The sequence below is a fragment of the Chiloscyllium punctatum genome, chromosome 34, assembly GCF_047496795.1.
Source record: "Chiloscyllium punctatum isolate Juve2018m chromosome 34, sChiPun1.3, whole genome shotgun sequence".
NCBI lineage: Eukaryota > Metazoa > Chordata > Chondrichthyes > Orectolobiformes > Hemiscylliidae > Chiloscyllium > Chiloscyllium punctatum.
In genome coordinates this window covers 48,883,666-48,903,443 of record NC_092772.1, presented here as the reverse complement: position 1 = coordinate 48,903,443, position 19,778 = coordinate 48,883,666, and the positions used below count along the sequence as shown (strand labels likewise).

Genomic DNA, 19,778 nt, shown 5'->3' with positions numbered 1-19,778 from the left:
CTCCGGCTGCTCCGGTTACCGCTCTCAGTACAAAGATGTGTAGCTTCTGCGGGATTGGCCATGCTTCATTGCCCCATTGTGTCCGGTGATTGTGCGGGCCCGGAAGGGTGGATTAGTCAGCATTCAATGGAGAATGATGCAGTGTGCGCAAAGGAACTGGGTCGATTGCTCTCTGCAGGGTCGGTGTTGACGAGATTAGAATAAATTAGATTGGCTACAGTGTGGAAACAGGCCCTTCAGCCCAACAAGTCCACATCGATCCTCTGAAGAGTAACCCGCCCAGACCCGTTTCTCACTGAATAATGCATCGATGACAATTTAGAATGGCCAATTCACTCGACCTGCACGTCTTTGGACTGTGGGAGGAAACCCGAGCAAACCCACGCAGACTCTGGGAGAATGTGCAAACTCGACACGGAATCGACTCCCGACAGTTGGAATCGAGCCTGGGTCCCTAGTAGCGCTGTCAGGCAGCAGTGAGAACCACTGAGCGACTCGTCGGGCGGAATGGCCTGTTTCCAAACTGGAGAGATCCTATGCTTCTGTGATTTCTGTCCAGACATAATTGGGAATTGTCATTCGCTCGCTTGGAGTGACTGGGGTCAGCGATCTCAAAGTTAAATCCGTGAACACACACAGCCCCGTTCTTTGCCTGCAGAAAAAAGAAGTTTGTGGATTTCAACTCAACGCTGTAAGTGACAAAAACAGAAGTTGCAGGAAAAGCTCAACAGGTTTGAGAGGAGACAGGTGTCTGTCACTTCAGGGTAATGACCTTGGTGTTTCAGACATCAATTCCCAATCTCTTGATTGACAAAAACAGCAGCAAGCAGTCAGACCAACAGGGTTTTTCCTGAACTCGACTCGTTCATCCGGTGGTTGGAGGGTGAACGCTCGTGCTGCCAAAGGAGCCGCTTGGACCACAAACTGGCGTGGAGCGATTCCAACAAAGTGCTCCTCAGTCTCATCCCGAGCGTTGAAACAGAGTCGGCTTTGGCCTGGCCGGGCCGGGCAGCACGGATGACGAGGCCCCAGTGAAATTTGAACTCACGACCCCTGGTTTACAAGACCAGTGCTCTAACCGTTGAGCTATAGAGCCGGGGGGCGCTGCGCTCACCGCTCGCGGCTGATTGGTTCACACTGGCTGACTCAAAGCGCTTGGGACACAGGTTCCAATCGACCCTCGCGTCACCGTCTGTGCAGTTTGAACATTCTGCCCGCGCGTGGGTTTGCTCCGGCTGATCCGGTTACCGCTCTCAGTACAAAGATGTGTAGCGTTTGCGGGATTGGCCATGCTTCATTGTCCCATTGTGTCCGGTGATTGTGCGGGCCCGGAAGGGTGGATTAGTCAGCATTCAATGGAGAATGATGCAGTGTGCGCAATGGATCTGGGTCGATTGCTCTCTGCAGGGTCGGTGTTGACGAGATTAGAATAAATTAGATTGGCTACAGTGTGGAAACAGGCCCTTCAGCCCAACAAGTCCACATCGATCCTCTGAAGAGTAACCCACCCAGACCCGTTTCTCACTGAATAATGCATCGATGACAATTTAGAATAGCCAATTTACTCGACCTGCACGTCTTTGGACTGTGGGAGGAAACCCGAGCAAACCCACGCAGACTCTGGGAGAATGTGCAAACTCGACACGGAATCGACTCCCGACAGTTGGAATCGAGCCTGGGTCCCTAGTAGCGCTGTCAGGCAGCAGTGAGAACCACTGAGCGACTCGTCGGGCGGAATGGCCTGTTTCCAAACTGGAGAGATCCTATGCTTCTGTGATTTCTGTCCAGACATAATTGGGAATTGTCATTCGCTCGCTTGGAGTGACTGGGGTCAGCGATCTCAAAGTTAAATCCGTGAACACACACAGCCCCGTTCTTTGCCTGCAGAAAAAAGAAGTTTGTGGATTTCAACTCAACGCTGTAAGTGACAAAAACAGAAGTTGCAGGAAAAGCTCAACAGGTTTGAGAGGAGACAGGTGTCTGTCACTTCAGGGTAATGACCTTGGTGTTTCAGACATCAATTCCCAAGCTCTTGATTGACAAAAACAGCAGCAAGCAGTCAGACCAACAGGGTTTTTCCTGAGCTCGACTCGTTCATCCGGTGGTTGGAGGGTGAACGCTCGTGCTGCCAAAGGAGCCGCTTGGACCGCAAACTGGCGTGGAGGGATTCCAACAAAGTGCTCCTCAGTCTCATCCCGACCGTTGAAACAGAGTCGGCTTTGGCCGGGCCGGGCAGCATGGATGACGAGGCCCCAGTGAGATTTGAACTCACGACCCCTGGTTTACAAGACCAGTGCTCTAACCGCTGAGCTATGGAGCCGGGTGGCGCGGCGCTCAGCGCTCGCGGCTGATTGGTTCACACTGGCTGACTCAAAGCGCTTGGGACACAGGTTCCAATCGACCCTCGCGTCACCGTCTGTGCAGTTTGAACATTCTGCCCGCGCGTGGGTTTGCTCCGGCTGCTCCGGTTACCGCTCTCAGTACAAAGATGTGTAGCGTTTGCGGGATTGGCCATGCTTCATTGCCCCATTGTGTCCGGTGATTGTGCGGGCCCGGAAGGGTGGATTAGTCAGCATTCAATGGAGAATGATGCAGTGTGCGCAATGGATCTGGGTCGATTGCTCTCTGCAGGGTCGGTGTTGACGAGATTAGAATAAATTAGATTGGCTACAGTATGGAAACAGGCCCTTCAGCCCAACAAGTCCACATCGATCCTCTGAAGAGTAACACGCCCAGACCCGTTTCTCACTGAATAATGCATCGATGACAATTTAGAATGGCCAATTCACTCGACCTGCACGTCTTTGGACTGCGGGAAGAAACCCGAGCAAACCCACGCAGACTCTGGGAGAATGTGCAAACTCGACACGGAATCGACTCCCGACAGTTGGAATCGAGCCTGAGTCCCTAGTAGCGCTGTCAGGCAGCAGTGAGAACCACTGAGCGACTCGTCGGGCGGAATGGCCTGTTTCCAAACTGGAGAGATCCTATGCTTCTGTGATTTCTGTCCAGACATAATTGGGAATTGTCATTCGCTCGCTTGGAGTGACTGGGGTCAGCGATCTCAAAGTTAAATCCGTGAACACACACAGCCCCGTTCTTTGCCTGCAGAAAAAAGAAGTTTGTGGATTTCACCTCAACGCTGTAAGTGACAAAAACAGAAGTTGCAGGAAATGCTCAACAGGTTTGAGAGGAGACAGGTGTCTGTCACTTCAGGGTAATGACCTTGGTGTTTCAGACATCAATTCCCAAGCTCTTGATTGACAAAAACAGCAGCAAGCAAACAGTCCAACAGGGTTTTTCCTGAGCTCGACTCATTCATCCGGTGGTTGGTGGGTGAACGCTCGTGCTGCCAAAGGAGCCGCTTGAACCACAAACTGGCGTGGAGCGATTCCAACAAAGTGCTCCTCACTCCCATCCCAAGCGTTGAAACAGAGTCGGGCCCGGCCGGGCCGGGCAGCACGGATGACGAGGCCGCAGTAAGATTTGAACTCAGGACCCCTGGTTTACAAGACCAGTGCTCTAACCGCTGAGCTATGGAGCCGTGCGGCGCTGCCCTCAGCGCTCGGCAGCTCGCGGCTGATTGGTTCACACTGGCTGACTCAAAGCGCTTGGGACACAGTTTCCAATCGACCCTCGCGTCACCGTCTGTGCAGTTTGAACATTCTGCCCGCGCGTGTGTGTGCGTGGGTTTACTCCGGCTGCTCCGGTTACCGCTCTCAGTACAAAGATGTGTAGCGTTTGCGGGATTGGCCATGCTTCATTGTCCCATTGTGTCCGGTGATTGTGCGGGCCCGGAAGGGTGGATTAGTCAGCATTCAATGGAGAATGATGCAGTGTGCGCAATGGATCTGGGTCGATTGCTCTCTGCAGGGTCGGTGTTGACGAGATTAGAATAAATTAGATTGGCTACAGTGTGGAAACAGGCCCTTCAGCCCAACAAGTCCACATCGATCCTCTGAAGAGTAACCCGCCCAGACCCGTTTCTCACTGAATAATGCATCGATGACAATTTAGAATGGCCAATTCACTCGACCTGCACGTCTTTGGACTGTGGGAGGAAACCCGAGCAAACCCACGCAGACTCTGGGAGAATGTGCAAACTCGACACGGAATCGACTCCCGACAGTTGGAATCGAGCCTGGGTCCCTAGTAGCGCTGTCAGGCAGCAGTGAGAACCACTGAGCGACTCGTCGGGCGGAATGGCCTGTTTCCAAACTGGAGAGATCCTATGCTTCTGTGATTTCTGTCCAGACATAATTGGGAATTGTCATTCGCTCGCTTGGAGTGACTGGGGTCAGCGATCTCAAAGTTAAATCCGTGAACACACACAGCCCCGTTCTTTGCCTGCAGAAAAAAGAAGTTTGTGGATTTCAACTCAACGCTGTAAGTGACAAAAACAGAAGTTGCAGGAAAAGCTCAACAGGTTTGAGAGGAGACAGGTGTCTGTCACTTCAGGGTAATGACCTTGGTGTTTCAGACATCAATTCCCAATCTCTTGATTGACAAAAACAGCAGCAAGCAGTCAGACCAACAGGGTTTTTCCTGAACTCGACTCGTTCATCCGGTGGTTGGAGGGTGAACGCTCGTGCTGCCAAAGGAGCCGCTTGGACCACAAACTGGCGTGGAGCGATTCCAACAAAGTGCTCCTCAGTCTCATCCCGAGCGTTGAAACAGAGTCGGGCCTGGCCGGGCCGGGCAGCACAGATGACGAGGCCCCAGTGAGATTTGAACTCACGACCCCTGGTTTACAAGACCAGTGCTCTAACCGCTGAGCTATGGAGCCGGGTGGCGCCGCGCTCAGCGCTCGCGGCTGATTGGTTCACACTGGCTGACTCAAAGCGCTTGGGACACAGGTTCCAATCGACCCTCGCGTCACCGTCTGTGCAGTTTGAACATTCTGCCCGCGCGTGGGTTTGCTCCGGCTGCTCCGGTTACCGCTCTCAGTACAAAGATGTGTAGCGTTTGCGGGATTGGCCATGCTTCATTGTCCCATTGTGTCCGGTGATTGTGCGGGCCCGGAAGGGTGGATTAGTCAGCATTCAATGGAGAATGATGCAGTGTGCGCAATGGATCTGGGTCGATTGCTCTCTGCAGGGTCGGTGTTGACGAGATTAGAATAAATTAGATTGGCTACAGTGTGGAAACAGGCCCTTCAGCCCAACAAGTCCACATCGATCCTCTGAAGAGTAACCCGCCCAGACCCGTTTCTCACTGAATAATGCATCGCTGACAATTTAGAATGGCCAATTCACTCGACCTGCACGTCTTTGGACTGTGGGAGGAAACCCGAGCAAACCCACGCAGACTCTGGGAGAATGTGCAAACTCGACACGGAATCGACTCCCGACAGTTGGAATCGAGCCTGGGTCCCTAGTAGCGCTGTCAGGCAGCAGTGAGAACCACTGAGCGACTCGTCGGGCGGAATGGCCTGTTTCCAAACTGGAGAGATCCTATGCTTCTGTGATTTCTGTCCAGACATAATTGGGAATTGTCATTCGCTCGCTTGGAGTGACTGGGGTCAGCGATCTCAAAGTTAAATCCGTGAACACACACAGCCCCGTTCTTTGCCTGCAGAAAAAAGAAGTTTGTGGATTTCAACTCAACGCTGTAAGTGACAAAAACAGAAGTTGCAGGAAAAGCTCAACAGGTTTGAGAGGAGACAGGTGTCTGTCACTTCAGGGTAATGACCTTGGTGTTTCAGACATCAATTCCCAAGCTCTTGATTGACAAAAACAGCAGCAAGCAGTCAGACCAACAGGGTTTTTCCTGAACTCGACTCGTTCATCCGGTGGTTGGAGGGTGAACGCTCGTGCTGCCAAAGGAGCCGCTTGGACCACAAACTGGCGTGGAGCGATTCCAACAAAGTGCTCCTCAGTCTCATCCCGAGCGTTGAAACAGAGTCGGGCCTGGCCGGGCCGGGCAGCACAGATGACGAGGCCCCAGTGAGATTTGAACTCACGACCCCTGGTTTACAAGACCAGTGCTCTAACCGCTGAGCTATGGAGCCGGGTGGCGCCGCGCTCAGCGCTCGCGGCTGATTGGTTCACACTGGCTGACTCAAAGCGCTTGGGACACAGGTTCCAATCGACCCTCGCGTCACCGTCTGTGCAGTTTGAACATTCTGCCCGCGCGTGGGTTTGCTCCGGCTGCTCCGGTTACCGCTCTCAGTACAAAGATGTGTAGCGTTTGCGGGATTGGCCATGCTTCATTGTCCCATTGTGTCCGGTGATTGTGCGGGCCCGGAAGGGTGGATTAGTCAGCATTCAATGGAGAATGATGCAGTGTGCGCAATGGATCTGGGTCGATTGCTCTCTGCAGGGTCGGTGTTGACGAGATTAGAATAAATTAGATTGGCTACAGTGTGGAAACAGGCCCTTCAGCCCAACAAGTCCACATCGATCCTCTGAAGAGTAACCCGCCCAGACCCGTTTCTCACTGAATAATGCATCGCTGACAATTTAGAATGGCCAATTCACTCGACCTGCACGTCTTTGGACTGTGGGAGGAAACCCGAGCAAACCCACGCAGACTCTGGGAGAATGTGCAAACTCGACACGGAATCGACTCCCGACAGTTGGAATCGAGCCTGGGTCCCTAGTAGCGCTGTCAGGCAGCAGTGAGAACCACTGAGCGACTCGTCGGGCGGAATGGCCTGTTTCCAAACTGGAGAGATCCTATGCTTCTGTGATTTCTGTCCAGACATAATTGGGAATTGTCATTCGCTCGCTTGGAGTGACTGGGGTCAGCGATCTCAAAGTTAAATCCGTGAACACACACAGCCCCGTTCTTTGCCTGCAGAAAAAAGAAGTTTGTGGATTTCAACTCAACGCTGTAAGTGACAAAAACAGAAGTTGCAGGAAAAGCTCAACAGGTTTGAGAGGAGACAGGTGTCTGTCACTTCAGGGTAATGACCTTGGTGTTTCAGACATCAATTCCCAAGCTCTTGATTGACAAAAACAGCTGCAAGCTGTCAGACCAACAGAGTTTTTTCAGAGCTCGACTCATTCATCCGGTGGTTGGAGGGTGAACGCTCGTGCTGCCAAAGGAGCCGCTTGGACCACAAACTGGCGTGGAGTGACTCCAACAAAGTGCTCCTCAGTCTCATCCCGAGCGTTGAAACAGAGTCGGCTTTGGCCGGGCCGGGCAGCACGGATGACGAGGCCCCAGTGAGATTTGAACTCACGACCCCTGGTTTATAAGACCAGTGCTCTAACCGCTGAGCTACGGAGCCGGGTGGCGCCACGCACAGCGCTCGCGGCTGATTGGTTCACACTGGCTGACTCAAAGCGCTTGGGACACAGGTTCCAATCGACCCTCGCGTCACCGTCTGTGCAGTTTGAACATTCTGCCCGCGCGTGGGTTTGCTCCGGCTGCTCCGGTTACCGCTCTCAGTACAAAGATGTGTAGCGTTTGCGGGATTGGCCATGCTTCATTGTCCCATTGTGTCCGGTGATTGTGCGGGCCCGGAAGGGTGGATTAGTCAGCATTCAATGGAGAATGATGCAGTGTGTGCAATGGATCTGGGTCGATTGCTCTCTGCAGGGTCGGTGTTGACGAGATTAGAATAAATTAGATTGGCTACAGTGTGGAAACAGGCCCTTCAGCCCAACAAGTCCACATCGATCCTCTGAAGAGTAACCCGCCCAGACCCGTTTCTCACTGAATAATGCATCGATGACAATTTAGAATGGCCAATTCACTCGACCTGCACGTCTTTGGACTGTGGGAGGAAACCCGAGCAAACCCACGCAGACTCTGGGAGAATCTGCAAACTCGACACGGAATCGACTCCCGACATTTGGAATCGAGCCTGGGTCCCTAGTAGCGCTGTCAGGCAGCAGTGAGAACCACTGAGCGACTCGTCGGGCGGATCGGCCTGTTTCCAAACTGGAGAGATCCTATGCTTCTGTGATTTCTGTCCAGACATAATTGGGAATTGTCATTCGCTCGCTTGGAGTGACTGGGGTCAGCGATCTCAAAGTTAAATCCGTGAACACACACAGCCCCGTTCTTTGCCTGCAGAAAAAAAGAAGTTTGTGGATTTCAACTCAACGCTGTAAGTGACAAAAACAGAAGTTGCAGGAAAAGCTCAACAGGTTTGAGAGGAGACAGGTGTCTGTCACTTCAGGGTAATGACCTTGGTGTTTCAGACATCAATTCCCAAGCTCTTGATTGACAAAAACAGCTGCAAGCTGTCAGACCAACAGAGTTTTTTCAGAGCTCGACTCGTTCATCCGGTGGTTGGAGGGTGAACGCTCGTGCTGCCAAAGGAGCCGCTTGGACCACAAACTGGCGTGGAGCGATTCCAACAAAGTGCTCCTCAGTCTCATCCCGAGCGTTGAAACAGAGTCGGCTTTGGCCGGGCCGGGCAGCACGGATGACGAGGCCCCAGTGAGATTTGAACTCACGACCCCTGGTTTACAAGACCAGTGCTCTAACCGCTGAGCTATGGACCCGGGTGGCGCCGCGCACAGCGCTCGCGGCTGATTGGTTCACACTGGCTGACTCAAAGCGCTTGGGACACAGGTTCCAATCGACTTTCGCGTCACCGTCTGTGCAGTTTGAACATTCTGCCCGCGCGTGGGTTTGCTCCGGCTGCTCCGGTTACCGCTCTCAGTACAAAGATGTGTAGCTTCTGCGGGATTGGCCATGCTTCATTGCCCCATTGTGTCCGGTGATTGTGCGGGCCCGGAAGGGTGGATTAGTCAGCATTCAATGGAGAATGATGCAGTGTGCGCAAAGGAACTGGGTCGATTGCTCTCTGCAGGGTCGGTGTTGACGAGATTAGAATAAATTAGATTGGCTACAGTGTGGAAACAGGCCCTTCAGCCCAACAAGTCCACATCGATCCTCTGAAGAGTAACCCGCCCAGACCCGTTTCTCACTGAATAATGCATCGATGACAATTTAGAATGGCCAATTCACTCGACCTGCACGTCTTTGGACTGTGGGAGGAAACCCGAGCAAACCCACGCAGACTCTGGGAGAATGTGCAAACTCGACACGGAATCGACTCCCGACAGTTGGAATCGAGCCTGGGTCCCTAGTAGCGCTGTCAGGCAGCAGTGAGAACCACTGAGCGACTCGTCGGGCGGAATGGCCTGTTTCCAAACTGGAGAGATCCTATGCTTCTGTGATTTCTGTCCAGACATAATTGGGAATTGTCATTCGCTCGCTTGGAGTGACTGGGGTCAGCGATCTCAAAGTTAAATCCGTGAACACACACAGCCCCGTTCTTTGCCTGCAGAAAAAAGAAGTTTGTGGATTTCAACTCAACGCTGTAAGTGACAAAAACAGAAGTTGCAGGAAAAGCTCAACAGGTTTGAGAGGAGACAGGTGTCTGTCACTTCAGGGTAATGACCTTGGTGTTTCAGACATCAATTCCCAATCTCTTGATTGACAAAAACAGCAGCAAGCAGTCAGACCAACAGGGTTTTTCCTGAACTCGACTCGTTCATCCGGTGGTTGGAGGGTGAACGCTCGTGCTGCCAAAGGAGCCGCTTGGACCACAAACTGGCGTGGAGCGATTCCAACAAAGTGCTCCTCAGTCTCATCCCGAGCGTTGAAACAGAGTCGGCTTTGGCCTGGCCGGGCCGGGCAGCACGGATGACGAGGCCCCAGTGAAATTTGAACTCACGACCCCTGGTTTACAAGACCAGTGCTCTAACCGTTGAGCTATAGAGCCGGGGGGCGCTGCGCTCAGCGCTCGCGGCTGATTGGTTCACACTGGCTGACTCAAAGCGCTTGGGACACAGGTTCCAATCGACCCTCGCGTCACCGTCTGTGCAGTTTGAACATTCTGCCCGCGCGTGGGTTTGCTCCGGCTGATCCGGTTACCGCTCTCAGTACAAAGATGTGTAGCGTTTGCGGGATTGGCCATGCTTCATTGTCCCATTGTGTCCGGTGATTGTGCGGGCCCGGAAGGGTGGATTAGTCAGCATTCAATGGAGAATGATGCAGTGTGCGCAATGGATCTGGGTCGATTGCTCTCTGCAGGGTCGGTGTTGACGAGATTAGAATAAATTAGATTGGCTACAGTGTGGAAACAGGCCCTTCAGCCCAACAAGTCCACATCGATCCTCTGAAGAGTAACCCACCCAGACCCGTTTCTCACTGAATAATGCATCGATGACAATTTAGAATAGCCAATTTACTCGACCTGCACGTCTTTGGACTGTGGGAGGAAACCCGAGCAAACCCACGCAGACTCTGGGAGAATGTGCAAACTCGACACGGAATCGACTCCCGACAGTTGGAATCGAGCCTGGGTCCCTAGTAGCGCTGTCAGGCAGCAGTGAGAACCACTGAGCGACTCGTCGGGCGGAATGGCCTGTTTCCAAACTGGAGAGATCCTATGCTTCTGTGATTTCTGTCCAGACATAATTGGGAATTGTCATTCGCTCGCTTGGAGTGACTGGGGTCAGCGATCTCAAAGTTAAATCCGTGAACACACACAGCCCCGTTCTTTGCCTGCAGAAAAAAGAAGTTTGTGGATTTCAACTCAACGCTGTAAGTGACAAAAACAGAAGTTGCAGGAAAAGCTCAACAGGTTTGAGAGGAGACAGGTGTCTGTCACTTCAGGGTAATGACCTTGGTGTTTCAGACATCAATTCCCAAGCTCTTGATTGACAAAAACAGCAGCAAGCAGTCAGACCAACAGGGTTTTTCCTGAGCTCGACTCGTTCATCCGGTGGTTGGAGGGTGAACGCTCGTGCTGCCAAAGGAGCCGCTTGGACCGCAAACTGGCGTGGAGGGATTCCAACAAAGTGCTCCTCAGTCTCATCCCGACCGTTGAAACAGAGTCGGCTTTGGCCGGGCCGGGCAGCATGGATGACGAGGCCCCAGTGAGATTTGAACTCACGACCCCTGGTTTACAAGACCAGTGCTCTAACCGCTGAGCTATGGAGCCGGGTGGCGCGGCGCTCAGCGCTCGCGGCTGATTGGTTCACACTGGCTGACTCAAAGCGCTTGGGACACAGGTTCCAATCGACCCTCGCGTCACCGTCTGTGCAGTTTGAACATTCTGCCCGCGCGTGGGTTTGCTCCGGCTGCTCCGGTTACCGCTCTCAGTACAAAGATGTGTAGCGTTTGCGGGATTGGCCATGCTTCATTGCCCCATTGTGTCCGGTGATTGTGCGGGCCCGGAAGGGTGGATTAGTCAGCATTCAATGGAGAATGATGCAGTGTGCGCAATGGATCTGGGTCGATTGCTCTCTGCAGGGTCGGTGTTGACGAGATTAGAATAAATTAGATTGGCTACAGTATGGAAACAGGCCCTTCAGCCCAACAAGTCCACATCGATCCTCTGAAGAGTAACACGCCCAGACCCGTTTCTCACTGAATAATGCATCGATGACAATTTAGAATGGCCAATTCACTCGACCTGCACGTCTTTGGACTGCGGGAAGAAACCCGAGCAAACCCACGCAGACTCTGGGAGAATGTGCAAACTCGACACGGAATCGACTCCCGACAGTTGGAATCGAGCCTGAGTCCCTAGTAGCGCTGTCAGGCAGCAGTGAGAACCACTGAGCGACTCGTCGGGCGGAATGGCCTGTTTCCAAACTGGAGAGATCCTATGCTTCTGTGATTTCTGTCCAGACATAATTGGGAATTGTCATTCGCTCGCTTGGAGTGACTGGGGTCAGCGATCTCAAAGTTAAATCCGTGAACACACACAGCCCCGTTCTTTGCCTGCAGAAAAAAGAAGTTTGTGGATTTCACCTCAACGCTGTAAGTGACAAAAACAGAAGTTGCAGGAAATGCTCAACAGGTTTGAGAGGAGACAGGTGTCTGTCACTTCAGGGTAATGACCTTGGTGTTTCAGACATCAATTCCCAAGCTCTTGATTGACAAAAACAGCAGCAAGCAAACAGTCCAACAGGGTTTTTCCTGAGCTCGACTCATTCATCCGGTGGTTGGTGGGTGAACGCTCGTGCTGCCAAAGGAGCCGCTTGAACCACAAACTGGCGTGGAGCGATTCCAACAAAGTGCTCCTCACTCCCATCCCAAGCGTTGAAACAGAGTCGGGCCCGGCCGGGCCGGGCAGCACGGATGACGAGGCCGCAGTAAGATTTGAACTCAGGACCCCTGGTTTACAAGACCAGTGCTCTAACCGCTGAGCTATGGAGCCGTGCGGCGCTGCCCTCAGCGCTCGGCAGCTCGCGGCTGATTGGTTCACACTGGCTGACTCAAAGCGCTTGGGACACAGTTTCCAATCGACCCTCGCGTCACCGTCTGTGCAGTTTGAACATTCTGCCCGCGCGTGTGTGTGCGTGGGTTTACTCCGGCTGCTCCGGTTACCGCTCTCAGTACAAAGATGTGTAGCGTTTGCGGGATTGGCCATGCTTCATTGTCCCATTGTGTCCGGTGATTGTGCGGGCCCGGAAGGGTGGATTAGTCAGCATTCAATGGAGAATGATGCAGTGTGCGCAATGGATCTGGGTCGATTGCTCTCTGCAGGGTCGGTGTTGACGAGATTAGAATAAATTAGATTGGCTACAGTGTGGAAACAGGCCCTTCAGCCCAACAAGTCCACATCGATCCTCTGAAGAGTAACCCGCCCAGACCCGTTTCTCACTGAATAATGCATCGATGACAATTTAGAATGGCCAATTCACTCGACCTGCACGTCTTTGGACTGTGGGAGGAAACCCGAGCAAACCCACGCAGACTCTGGGAGAATGTGCAAACTCGACACGGAATCGACTCCCGACAGTTGGAATCGAGCCTGGGTCCCTAGTAGCGCTGTCAGGCAGCAGTGAGAACCACTGAGCGACTCGTCGGGCGGAATGGCCTGTTTCCAAACTGGAGAGATCCTATGCTTCTGTGATTTCTGTCCAGACATAATTGGGAATTGTCATTCGCTCGCTTGGAGTGACTGGGGTCAGCGATCTCAAAGTTAAATCCGTGAACACACACAGCCCCGTTCTTTGCCTGCAGAAAAAAGAAGTTTGTGGATTTCAACTCAACGCTGTAAGTGACAAAAACAGAAGTTGCAGGAAAAGCTCAACAGGTTTGAGAGGAGACAGGTGTCTGTCACTTCAGGGTAATGACCTTGGTGTTTCAGACATCAATTCCCAAGCTCTTGATTGACAAAAACAGCAGCAAGCGGTCAGACCAACAGGGTTTTTCCTGAACTCGACTCGTTCATCCGGTGGTTGGAGGGTGAACGCTCGTGCTGCCAAAGGAGCCGCTTGGACCACAAACTGGCGTGGAGCGATTCCAACAAAGTGCTCCTCAGTCTCATCCCGAGCGTTGAAACAGAGTCGGGCCTGGCCGGGCCGGGCAGCACAGATGACGAGGCCCCAGTGAGATTTGAACTCACGACCCCTGGTTTACAAGACCAGTGCTCTAACCGCTGAGCTATGGAGCCGGGTGGCGCCGCGCTCAGCGCTCGCGGCTGATTGGTTCACACTGGCTGACTCAAAGCGCTTGGGACACAGGTTCCAATCGACCCTCGCGTCACCGTCTGTGCAGTTTGAACATTCTGCCCGCGCGTGGGTTTGCTCCGGCTGCTCCGGTTACCGCTCTCAGTACAAAGATGTGTAGCGTTTGCGGGATTGGCCATGCTTCATTGTCCCATTGTGTCCGGTGATTGTGCGGGCCCGGAAGGGTGGATTAGTCAGCATTCAATGGAGAATGATGCAGTGTGCGCAATGGATCTGGGTCGATTGCTCTCTGCAGGGTCGGTGTTGACGAGATTAGAATAAATTAGATTGGCTACAGTGTGGAAACAGGCCCTTCAGCCCAACAAGTCCACATCGATCCTCTGAAGAGTAACCCGCCCAGACCCGTTTCTCACTGAATAATGCATCGCTGACAATTTAGAATGGCCAATTCACTCGACCTGCACGTCTTTGGACTGTGGGAGGAAACCCGAGCAAACCCACGCAGACTCTGGGAGAATGTGCAAACTCGACACGGAATCGACTCCCGACAGTTGGAATCGAGCCTGGGTCCCTAGTAGCGCTGTCAGGCAGCAGTGAGAACCACTGAGCGACTCGTCGGGCGGAATGGCCTGTTTCCAAACTGGAGAGATCCTATGCTTCTGTGATTTCTGTCCAGACATAATTGGGAATTGTCATTCGCTCGCTTGGAGTGACTGGGGTCAGCGATCTCAAAGTTAAATCCGTGAACACACACAGCCCCGTTCTTTGCCTGCAGAAAAAAGAAGTTTGTGGATTTCAACTCAACGCTGTAAGTGACAAAAACAGAAGTTGCAGGAAAAGCTCAACAGGTTTGAGAGGAGACAGGTGTCTGTCACTTCAGGGTAATGACCTTGGTGTTTCAGACATCAATTCCCAAGCTCTTGATTGACAAAAACAGCAGCAAGCAGTCAGACCAACAGGGTTTTTCCTGAACTCGACTCGTTCATCCGGTGGTTGGAGGGTGAACGCTCGTGCTGCCAAAGGAGCCGCTTGGACCACAAACTGGCGTGGAGCGATTCCAACAAAGTGCTCCTCAGTCTCATCCCGAGCGTTGAAACAGAGTCGGGCCTGGCCGGGCCGGGCAGCACAGATGACGAGGCCCCAGTGAGATTTGAACTCACGACCCCTGGTTTACAAGACCAGTGCTCTAACCGCTGAGCTATGGAGCCGGGTGGCGCCGCGCTCAGCGCTCGCGGCTGATTGGTTCACACTGGCTGACTCAAAGCGCTTGGGACACAGGTTCCAATCGACCCTCGCGTCACCGTCTGTGCAGTTTGAACATTCTGCCCGCGCGTGGGTTTGCTCCGGCTGCTCCGGTTACCGCTCTCAGTACAAAGATGTGTAGCGTTTGCGGGATTGGCCATGCTTCATTGTCCCATTGTGTCCGGTGATTGTGCGGGCCCGGAAGGGTGGATTAGTCAGCATTCAATGGAGAATGATGCAGTGTGCGCAATGGATCTGGGTCGATTGCTCTCTGCAGGGTCGGTGTTGACGAGATTAGAATAAATTAGATTGGCTACAGTGTGGAAACAGGCCCTTCAGCCCAACAAGTCCACATCGATCCTCTGAAGAGTAACCCGCCCAGACCCGTTTCTCACTGAATAATGCATCGCTGACAATTTAGAATGGCCAATTCACTCGACCTGCACGTCTTTGGACTGTGGGAGGAAACCCGAGCAAACCCACGCAGACTCTGGGAGAATGTGCAAACTCGACACGGAATCGACTCCCGACAGTTGGAATCGAGCCTGGGTCCCTAGTAGCGCTGTCAGGCAGCAGTGAGAACCACTGAGCGACTCGTCGGGCGGAATGGCCTGTTTCCAAACTGGAGAGATCCTATGCTTCTGTGATTTCTGTCCAGACATAATTGGGAATTGTCATTCGCTCGCTTGGAGTGACTGGGGTCAGCGATCTCAAAGTTAAATCCGTGAACACACACAGCCCCGTTCTTTGCCTGCAGAAAAAAGAAGTTTGTGGATTTCAACTCAACGCTGTAAGTGACAAAAACAGAAGTTGCAGGAAAAGCTCAACAGGTTTGAGAGGAGACAGGTGTCTGTCACTTCAGGGTAATGACCTTGGTGTTTCAGACATCAATTCCCAAGCTCTTGATTGACAAAAACAGCTGCAAGCTGTCAGACCAACAGAGTTTTTTCAGAGCTCGACTCATTCATCCGGTGGTTGGAGGGTGAACGCTCGTGCTGCCAAAGGAGCCGCTTGGACCACAAACTGGCGTGGAGTGACTCCAACAAAGTGCTCCTCAGTCTCATCCCGAGCGTTGAAACAGAGTCGGCTTTGGCCGGGCCGGGCAGCACGGATGACGAGGCCCCAGTGAGATTTGAACTCACGACCCCTGGTTTATAAGACCAGTGCTCTAACCGCTGAGCTACGGAGCCGGGTGGCGCCACGCACAGCGCTCGCGGCTGATTGGTTCACACTGGCTGACTCAAAGCGCTTGGGACACAGGTTCCAATCGACCCTCGCGTCACCGTCTGTGCAGTTTGAACATTCTGCCCGCGCGTGGGTTTGCTCCGGCTGCTCCGGTTACCGCTCTCAGTACAAAGATGTGTAGCGTTTGCGGGATTGGCCATGCTTCATTGTCCCATTGTGTCCGGTGATTGTGCGGGCCCGGAAGGGTGGATTAGTCAGCATTCAATGGAGAATGATGCAGTGTGTGCAATGGATCTGGGTCGATTGCTCTCTGCAGGGTCGGTGTTGACGAGATTAGAATAAATTAGATTGGCTACAGTGTGGAAACAGGCCCTTCAGCCCAACAAGTCCACATCGATCCTCTGAAGAGTAACCCGCCCAGACCCGTTTCTCACTGAATAATGCATCGATGACAATTTAGAATGGCCAATTCACTCGACCTGCACGTCTTTGGACTGTGGGAGGAAACCCGAGCAAACCCACGCAGACTCTGGGAGAATCTGCAAACTCGACACGGAATCGACTCCCGACATTTGGAATCGAGCCTGGGTCCCTAGTAGCGCTGTCAGGCAGCAGTGAGAACCACTGAGCGACTCGTCGGGCGGATCGGCCTGTTTCCAAACTGGAGAGATCCTATGCTTCTGTGATTTCTGTCCAGACATAATTGGGAATTGTCATTCGCTCGCTTGGAGTGACTGGGGTCAGCGATCTCAAAGTTAAATCCGTGAACACACACAGCCCCGTTCTTTGCCTGCAGAAAAAAAGAAGTTTGTGGATTTCAACTCAACGCTGTAAGTGACAAAAACAGAAGTTGCAGGAAAAGCTCAACAGGTTTGAGAGGAGACAGGTGTCTGTCACTTCAGGGTAATGACCTTGGTGTTTCAGACATCAATTCCCAAGCTCTTGATTGACAAAAACAGCTGCAAGCTGTCAGACCAACAGAGTTTTTTCAGAGCTCGACTCGTTCATCCGGTGGTTGGAGGGTGAACGCTCGTGCTGCCAAAGGAGCCGCTTGGACCACAAACTGGCGTGGAGTGATTCCAACAAAGTGCTCCTCAGTCTCATCCCGAGCGTTGAAACAGAGTCGGCTTTGGCCGGGCCGGGCAGCACGGATGACGAGGCCCCAGTGAGATTTGAACTCACGACCCCTGGTTTACAAGACCAGTGCTCTAACCGCTGAGCTACGGAGCCGGGTGGCGCCACGCACAGCGCTCGCGGCTGATTGGTTCACACTGGCTGACTCAAAGCGCTTGGGACACAGGTTCCAATCGACCCTCGCGTCACCGTCTGTGCAGTTTGAACATTCTGCCCGCGCGTGGGTTTGCTCCGGCTGCTCCGGTTACCGCTCTCAGTACAAAGATGTGTAGCGTTTGCGGGATTGGCCATGCTTCATTGTCCCATTGTGTCCGGTGATTGTGCGGGCCCGGAAGGGTGGATTAGTCAGCATTCAATGGAGAATGATGCAGTGTGTGCAATGGATCTGGGTCGATTGCTCTCTGCAGGGTTGGTGTTGACGAGATTAGAATAAATTAGATTGGCTACAGTGTGGAAACAGGCCCTTCAGCCCAACAAGTCCACATCGATCCTCTGAAGAGTAACCCGCCCAGACCCGTTTCTCACTGAATAATGCATCGATGACAATTTAGAATGGCCAATTCACTCGACCTGCACGTCTTTGGACTGTGGGAGGAAACCCGAGCAAACCCACGCAGACTCTGGGAGAATCTGCAAACTCGACACGGAATCGACTCCCGACATTTGGAATCGAGCCTGGGTCCCTAGTAGCGCTGTCAGGCAGCAGTGAGAACCACTGAGCGACTCGTCGGGCGGATCGGCCTGTTTCCAAACTGGAGAGATCCTATGCTTCTGTGATTTCTGTCCAGACATAATTGGGAATTGTCATTCGCTCGCTTGGAGTGACTGGGGTCAGCGATCTCAAAGTTAAATCCGTGAACACACACAGCCCCGTTCTTTGCCTGCAGAAAAAAAGAAGTTTGTGGATTTCAACTCAACGCTGTAAGTGACAAAAACAGAAGTTGCAGGAAAAGCTCAACAGGTTTGAGAGGAGACAGGTGTCTGTCACTTCAGGGTAATGACCTTGGTGTTTCAGACATCAATTCCCAAGCTCTTGATTGACAAAAACAGCAGGAAGCTGCCAGACCAACAGAGTTTTTTCAGAGCTCGACTCGTTCATCCGGTGGTTGGAGGGTGAACGCTCGTGCTGCCAAACGAGCCGCTTGGACCACAAACTGGCGTGGAGTGATTCCAACAAAGTGCTCCTCAGTCTCATCCCGAGCGTTGAAACAGAGTCGGCTTTGGCCGGGCCGGGCAGCACGGATGACGAGGCCCCAGTGAGATTTGAACTCACGACCCCTGGTTTACAAGACCAGTGCTCTAACCGCTGAGCTACGGAGCCGGGTGGCGCCACGCACAGCGCTCGCGGCTGATTGGTTCACACTGGCTGACTCAAAGCGCTTGGGACACAGGTTCCAATCGACCCTCGCGTCACCGTCTGTGCAGTTTGAACATTCTGCCCGCGCGTGGGTTTGCTCCGGCTGCTCCGGTTACCGCTCTCAGTACAAAGATGTGTAGCGTTTGCGGGATTGGCCATGCTTCATTGTCCCATTGTGTCCGGTGATTGTGCGGGCCCGGAAGGGTGGATTAGTCAGCATTCAATGGAGAATGATGCAGTGTGTGCAATGGATCTGGGTCGATTGCTCTCTGCAGGATCGGTGTTGACGAGATTAGAATAAATTAGATTGGCTACAGTGTGGAAACAGGCCCTTCAGCCCAACAAGTCCACATCGATCCTCTGAAGAGTAGCCCGCCCAGACCCGTTTCTCACTGAATAATGCATCGATGACAATTTAGAATGGCCAATTCACTCGACCTGCACGTCTTTGGACTGTGGGAGGAAACCCGAGCAAACCCACGCAGACTCTGGGAGAATCTGCAAACTCGACACGGAATCGACTCCCGACATTTGGAATCGAGCCTGGGTCCCTAGTAGCGCTGTCAGGCAGCAGTGAGAACCACTGAGCGACTCGTCGGGCGGATCGGCCTGTTTCCAAACTGGAGAGATCCTATGCTTCTGTGATTTCTGTCCAGACATAATTGGGAATTGTCATTCGCTCGCTTGGAGTGACTGGGGTCAGCGATCTCAAAGTTAAATCCGTGAACACACACAGCCCCGTTCTTTGCCTGCAGAAAAAAAGAAGTTTGTGGATTTCAACTCAACGCTGTAAGTGACAAAAACAGAAGTTGCAGGAAAAGCTCAACAGGTTTGAGAGGAGACAGGTGTCTGTCACTTCAGGGTAATGACCTTGGTGTTTCAGACATCAATTCCCAAGCTCTTGATTGACAAAAACAGCAGCAAGCTGTCAGACCAACAGGGTTTTTTCTGAGCTCGACTCGTTCATCCGGTGGTTGGAGGGTGAACGCTCGTGCTGCCAAAGGAGCCGCTTGGACCACAAACTGGCGTGGAGCGATTCCAACAAAGTGCTCCTCAGTCTCATCCCGAGCGTTGAAACAGATTCGGCTCAGGCCGGGCCGCGCCGGGCAGCACGGAGGACGAGGCCCCAGTGAGATTTGAACTCACGACCACTGGTTTACAAGACCAGTGCTCTAACCGCAGAGCTATAGAGCCGGGTGGCGCTGCGCTCAGCGCTCGCGGCTGATTGGTTCACACTGGCTGACTCAAAGCGCTTGGGACACAGGTTCCAATCGACCCTCGCGTCACCGTCTGTGCAGTTTGAACATTCTGCCCGCGCGTGGGTTTGCTCCGGCTGCTCCGGTTACCGCTCTCAGTACAAAGATGTGTAGCGTTTGCGGGATTGGCCATGCTTCATTGTCCCATTGTGTCCGGTGATTGTGCGGGCCCGGAAGGGTGGATTAGTCAGCATTCAATGGAGAATGATG

General features: G+C 52.9%; 16 non-coding genes across 16 annotated transcripts; all 16 read right to left on the bottom strand.

Annotated features, from left to right (window-relative positions):
• Positions 1–1,023: 1,023 nt before the first annotated feature.
• On the bottom strand, positions 1,024–1,096 carry trnat-ugu (transfer RNA threonine (anticodon UGU)). Its single transcript has one exon. It is a non-coding gene; the product is annotated as a tRNA-Thr (tRNA).
• Positions 1,097–2,247: 1,151 nt separating this feature from the next.
• trnat-ugu (transfer RNA threonine (anticodon UGU)) lies at positions 2,248–2,320 on the bottom strand. Its single transcript has one exon. It is a non-coding gene; the product is annotated as a tRNA-Thr (tRNA).
• A 1,151-nt stretch (positions 2,321–3,471) lies between these two features.
• Positions 3,472–3,544, bottom strand: trnat-ugu (transfer RNA threonine (anticodon UGU)). The gene has a single exon. It is a non-coding gene; the product is annotated as a tRNA-Thr (tRNA).
• A 1,169-nt stretch (positions 3,545–4,713) lies between these two features.
• On the bottom strand, positions 4,714–4,786 carry trnat-ugu (transfer RNA threonine (anticodon UGU)). Its single transcript has one exon. It is a non-coding gene; the product is annotated as a tRNA-Thr (tRNA).
• Positions 4,787–5,937: 1,151 nt separating this feature from the next.
• On the bottom strand, positions 5,938–6,010 carry trnat-ugu (transfer RNA threonine (anticodon UGU)). Its single transcript has one exon. It is a non-coding gene; the product is annotated as a tRNA-Thr (tRNA).
• Positions 6,011–7,161: 1,151 nt separating this feature from the next.
• Positions 7,162–7,234, bottom strand: trnai-uau (transfer RNA isoleucine (anticodon UAU)). Its single transcript has one exon. It is a non-coding gene; the product is annotated as a tRNA-Ile (tRNA).
• A 1,152-nt stretch (positions 7,235–8,386) lies between these two features.
• trnat-ugu (transfer RNA threonine (anticodon UGU)) lies at positions 8,387–8,459 on the bottom strand. Its single transcript has one exon. It is a non-coding gene; the product is annotated as a tRNA-Thr (tRNA).
• A 1,156-nt stretch (positions 8,460–9,615) lies between these two features.
• trnat-ugu (transfer RNA threonine (anticodon UGU)) lies at positions 9,616–9,688 on the bottom strand. Its single transcript has one exon. It is a non-coding gene; the product is annotated as a tRNA-Thr (tRNA).
• A 1,151-nt stretch (positions 9,689–10,839) lies between these two features.
• Positions 10,840–10,912, bottom strand: trnat-ugu (transfer RNA threonine (anticodon UGU)). The gene has a single exon. It is a non-coding gene; the product is annotated as a tRNA-Thr (tRNA).
• Positions 10,913–12,063: 1,151 nt separating this feature from the next.
• Positions 12,064–12,136, bottom strand: trnat-ugu (transfer RNA threonine (anticodon UGU)). The gene has a single exon. It is a non-coding gene; the product is annotated as a tRNA-Thr (tRNA).
• Positions 12,137–13,305: 1,169 nt separating this feature from the next.
• trnat-ugu (transfer RNA threonine (anticodon UGU)) lies at positions 13,306–13,378 on the bottom strand. The gene has a single exon. It is a non-coding gene; the product is annotated as a tRNA-Thr (tRNA).
• A 1,151-nt stretch (positions 13,379–14,529) lies between these two features.
• trnat-ugu (transfer RNA threonine (anticodon UGU)) lies at positions 14,530–14,602 on the bottom strand. The gene has a single exon. It is a non-coding gene; the product is annotated as a tRNA-Thr (tRNA).
• Positions 14,603–15,753: 1,151 nt separating this feature from the next.
• trnai-uau (transfer RNA isoleucine (anticodon UAU)) lies at positions 15,754–15,826 on the bottom strand. Its single transcript has one exon. It is a non-coding gene; the product is annotated as a tRNA-Ile (tRNA).
• Positions 15,827–16,978: 1,152 nt separating this feature from the next.
• Positions 16,979–17,051, bottom strand: trnat-ugu (transfer RNA threonine (anticodon UGU)). Its single transcript has one exon. It is a non-coding gene; the product is annotated as a tRNA-Thr (tRNA).
• A 1,152-nt stretch (positions 17,052–18,203) lies between these two features.
• Positions 18,204–18,276, bottom strand: trnat-ugu (transfer RNA threonine (anticodon UGU)). Its single transcript has one exon. It is a non-coding gene; the product is annotated as a tRNA-Thr (tRNA).
• A 1,157-nt stretch (positions 18,277–19,433) lies between these two features.
• Positions 19,434–19,506, bottom strand: trnat-ugu (transfer RNA threonine (anticodon UGU)). Its single transcript has one exon. It is a non-coding gene; the product is annotated as a tRNA-Thr (tRNA).
• Positions 19,507–19,778: the final 272 nt, after the last annotated feature.